The sequence below is a fragment of the Garra rufa genome, unplaced genomic scaffold, assembly GCF_049309525.1.
Source record: "Garra rufa unplaced genomic scaffold, GarRuf1.0 hap1_unplaced_002, whole genome shotgun sequence".
Lineage (NCBI taxonomy): Eukaryota > Metazoa > Chordata > Actinopteri > Cypriniformes > Cyprinidae > Garra > Garra rufa.
Genome location: NW_027394277.1, coordinates 1,926,321 through 1,930,986, shown reverse-complemented (window position 1 = coordinate 1,930,986; position 4,666 = coordinate 1,926,321). Strand labels below are relative to the sequence as shown.

Below are 4,666 nucleotides of genomic sequence, written 5' to 3'. Positions count from 1 at the left end.
GACAGGAAAGCAGGACATTATTAATCCCACATACACTGAATGGGATTTCGGCAGCCTCGGTCTAATTAAAAGTTTATATAACATCAGTGGTTTGTATTTAAGTTTACAATACGGCTAGGCTAGCATGAGCATTGTCAGATGCGAACGACAAGCAGTCAACGTTACTATGGTAACCTTCAAGCAGGTAAGTGACCGCAACAATCTTTTCATTATTTTAATTATTTCACTGTTTCTGCATCACTTGCATGGGGTCATGTGTTAAAACGGAAGCTTAGTGGAACAGTTAGCGCGGCTGCTAAGTTAGCCTACGATTGAGATTAGCCGAAGCTAACTTCTAACTCGTGCAGTTTGAAATCGATACATAAATAAAACTGTTTTTAATCATATTCACGTGGCTGAAATCAGCTCTACAAATCAACCAGCCTAGTATCGCGTATCATGTAAAAAGTCCGCACATTTACCATATTTTTACCATAGTAACGTTCACTGTTGCTCGACAATGTCATGTAAATGCACACTAACCACTAGCTTACTATGGTTTTACCACTGTAACTGTAGTCTTACTGTGGTATTTGTAGTATAAGCACACTAACCACTAGCTTACTATGGTTTTACCACTGTAACCGTAGTTTTACTGTGGTATTTGTAGTATAAGCACACTAACCACTAGCTTACTATGGTTTTACCACTGTAACCGTAGTTTTACTGTGGTATTTGTAGTATAAGCACACTAACCACAAAACTTACTATGGTTTTACCACTGTAACCGTAGTTTTACTGTGGTATTTGTAGTATAAGCACACTAACCACTAGCTTACTATGGTTTTACCACTGTAACCGTAGTTTTACTGTGGTATTTGTAGTATAAGCACACTAACCACTAGCTTACTATGGTTTTACCACTGTAACCGTAGTTTTACTGTGGTATTTGTAGTATAAGCACACTAACCACTAGCTTACTATGGTTTTACCACTGTAACCGTAGTTTTACTGTGGTATTTGTAGTATAAGCACACTAACCACTAGCTTACTGTGGTTTTACCACTGTAACCGTAGTTTTACTGTGGTATTTGTAGTATAAGCACACTAACCACTAGCTTACTATGGTTTTACCACTGTAACCGTAGTTTTACTGTGGTATTTGTAGTATAAGCACACTAACCACAAAGCTTACTATGGTTTTACCACTGTAACTGTAGTTTTACTGTGGTATTTGTAGGATATGCACACTAACCACAAAGCTTACTATGGTTTTACCACTGTAACTGTAGTTTTACTGTGGTATTTGTAGGATATGCACACTAACCACAAAGCTTACTATGGTTTTACCACTGTAACTGTAGTTTTACTGTGGTATTTGTAGGATATGCACACTAACCACAAAGCTTACTATGGTTTTTTGATTCTACGGTATACTATTTGTAAAGCACAGTAACCACAATGCTTACCACACTTTTAAAAAGTTTTTGTGAAATAATTGTAATTCAGTATTTTTTTTTTTCTGTCTTGCAGTTATGTCAGATCACCTACTCCAGGAGCGTGCCATCAGGTGCGTGATTTCATGTTGAGCCGTATACACTACACACAGCCGTTGTTCACTGACGAGCTGCGCACATTCACACTGATAATGAACATTGATTTGCGCAGCTCGTCGGTAAACAACGGCTGTGTGTAGTATATACGGCTCAACGTGAAATCACGCACCTGATGGCATTTACCGCTGATTACAGAACCGGCTTTACTGACAAAACGCGCAAGCATGATCGGCCGATTCGTATCGGTGCATCCCTACTTTTAAGAAGCCATCTCTGGTAAAAGCCATCACTGTATGAACTGTAATCCATAATTAATCTACACATAGTTTTGCTCTCTCTCTTTCTGTGATTTATCATGACATTTTTAAAATCTCATAATTTTGACCAATTCTGTCAGAAAGCTGCTAGAATTAACAGGGAACTTGAACTCAAAGCTCCCAATGCTGATCTTGAAGAAGCTGTCAAAGAGGCTAAACAAGTCCTTCAATGATTCAATCTTTCACAGTAATGTTGAAGACATTTAGCTATAACTGATTTGCTTTAATCAACGCAGCCTTATGTTAGGTGTTAATAATAACTTTCCTTACAGTCCTTCCTCTCAAATATTTTGGTCACAGATTTTGTTTAGCACATTGTCTCAACATGTGTGTATTTCTCTTTGTTTCAGGGTAAAGGGAAGACCAAAGGAAGGCCTGTCATGGGATTTGAATTGGGCCATGTTGTGCATTTATGGAAAAGACCAAAAGCAAAGGCAAACATTCCAATGGTATGTCAATGTTGGTCTGAGCACCTTGACTGAACTGTACTGTAGTTAAATTGTGCAGCATCTTTACATACCCTACAGCCCCATCAGAAAGAACAACCAACAAAGTGTCATGTCGAAATATTAATAACTAATACAATTTACCAAGCCTTGCATGTCTACTGATTTTTATTTTATTTTTTTCTCTTCTAGTCAACACTCACTCCTATCTCTAACTTGTCATGTGAGAAATCAGACCTTCAGTTAATTTGGCCAAATCAGATCACTTAAAGCTGTTCACACCAAGAGCAAGAATTATAATGACTAACACACTAACAGAAAATAACTTTTTTTTTTTATTATTATAAGCGTGTGCTGCAGTTATGTTGTCTGCATTTAAATGCTCAGGCTATTTATAGTGTGGTGGATTTTGATTGGCTGTCAATGTTTTGGAATCTGGAAAAATCTGTTCTGAAAGAGATTCCAACCATATTGTTTCTGTGTCATTTTATGTCAAATAGCTGTGGTGTGGACTCATCCTTGGTGTGAAGAGGCCTTTAAACTGCTTACAACAAAACCATCAGCAGGTAATTATATTTCATTTTAGTTTGCTGTTAAATAATTGTTTTTTTTTTTTCTAATGCTGCTTTCTTCTCATTTTGTTAAACTTACACAATTCTGCCTATTTCTCTTCATCTTATTTCTTTACTCCCTCACTTAACACATTATTTTGTGCTCTGTTGAAAAATAGAAGCTTAGAGTTTGCAAGATGGCCTTTTCTCAGACTCTGAATAGAAATGTATACAGATGAACTCAGGAGCCTGCTAGAGTTGCCAGGGAACTTGAGCTTGAAGTATATAATTATAACTGCTTAATTTATGTTTAAACAACAATAATAATTAAAAATTGGGTCAATAAATATTGTATTGTTTTAAAGCTGAAGACCAAAAAATGCAAAGAAAATCAGTCCCAGCAAGCCAGTCCTGATGAATGAGGAATGAACATGGTCTTCTTGTGCCCAAACACAGAGCTGAAAAGTTGCACATTTCCACTGGTATGTATGTATGTATGTATGCAATACATCAAGCAATGTAGTTACATGGGCTAGGGTTATATGGGGTATAGCAATTGATGTTAATCTCTCAAAAGACAGCAGTTACCATTTTCACATGCACTTCTTTTTTTATAGCTCCTAGAATTGGCATATCAACTGTGCTATCATCTCCAATTCCATTATCTGGAATTTGGGCAGGATTGGCCAAATATGGTGAGTACTGACACCTGCACCTATTCATCAACACTGTTTCTCTGGAAATATTGTTGACTTATTGTTTTGTCTGTTTGTTTGAAGGAGGATGAAGGCAGTTGACGATATCAATTCAATGGCCACCAGATGCAGCATTGCAGCCTGAAACCACCAGTTAACTGCGATGAAGACTGCATTCCTGAACAACTCTACTGTGACAGCTCAGATGTTACGGTCCATAAAAGTAAACTTCACTGTTTACTCAGTTGTTTCAACTGAACAACTGCAAAATAGTTGTGAAGGGATCCTTTTGGCCCATATCTCCAACAAGAATCAATGGTAAGTCCAATGCAACAATTAAAAATAAAAATATATATTGTTTATTGATTTACAACACCCTAAATACATGTTATGTCCCTCCAGGATATTTACATCAGTTGGTGTGTGAGGAAAGCACAGAGGACCATCAGAGACTCCAGCCACCAGAGCCATGGATTACTCTCATCGTTACCATCAGGCAGAAGTTATTGCAGAACCTGCACCAGCAGACACATTTTTCCACAGGCAATTAGACTGCACTGAACTTGTACCAGAAACAATACACAGCACATCAAGCTCATATGCACAGCACTCTTAATAGATGCACTGTCTGGACTCTAACTCACTATTATTCTGCACCATGACATTCTGTTTGCACTAATTCATTCCACACTGCGCTGCAAAGGTATGCGTACTGTGATTATTGTTTTAATTTCATGATCTCTGTATAGCATACTATTTACCATATTGTTCTCTACCTGTATTGAGTCCCTTATATGTGTGTTGCCTATATATTGAACATTTGTTGTCTTTACTGTCATGCTGCAGTTTGCACAAAAAAATGTCACCGCCTGTACACTTGTGATCATGGTATTGTGAAAATAAAGTGATATGATTTGAATTGGTCACATGTCTTTTGTCCGTCAGTTGTACTGTAGTGTGATGAATAACAACCGAAATTGTTCATGACATGGAAGGGGATTATTAAGATAGGGATATGGATAAGCAAGAGGAAGAAAACCAAGAGAGCTCTGATGATGAGCAGGAAACTGAATGTGATTCTATGATGCTGAAGACATTTAACCATGCATGCATTTGGGAGGC

The 4,666-nt window shown here is 37.5% G+C and overlaps 1 long non-coding RNA gene across 1 annotated transcript; it reads left to right on the top strand.

Annotated features, from left to right (window-relative positions):
* Window positions 1–1,522: 1,522 nt before the first annotated feature.
* Window positions 1,523–4,457, top strand: LOC141305435 (uncharacterized). Its single transcript, XR_012344402.1, has 7 exons — window positions 1,523–1,811; window positions 2,203–2,301; window positions 2,799–2,864; window positions 3,215–3,331; window positions 3,467–3,544; window positions 3,629–3,862; window positions 3,947–4,457. It is a non-coding gene; the product is annotated as an uncharacterized lncRNA (long non-coding RNA).
* The last annotated feature ends 209 nt before the right edge of the window (window positions 4,458–4,666 follow it).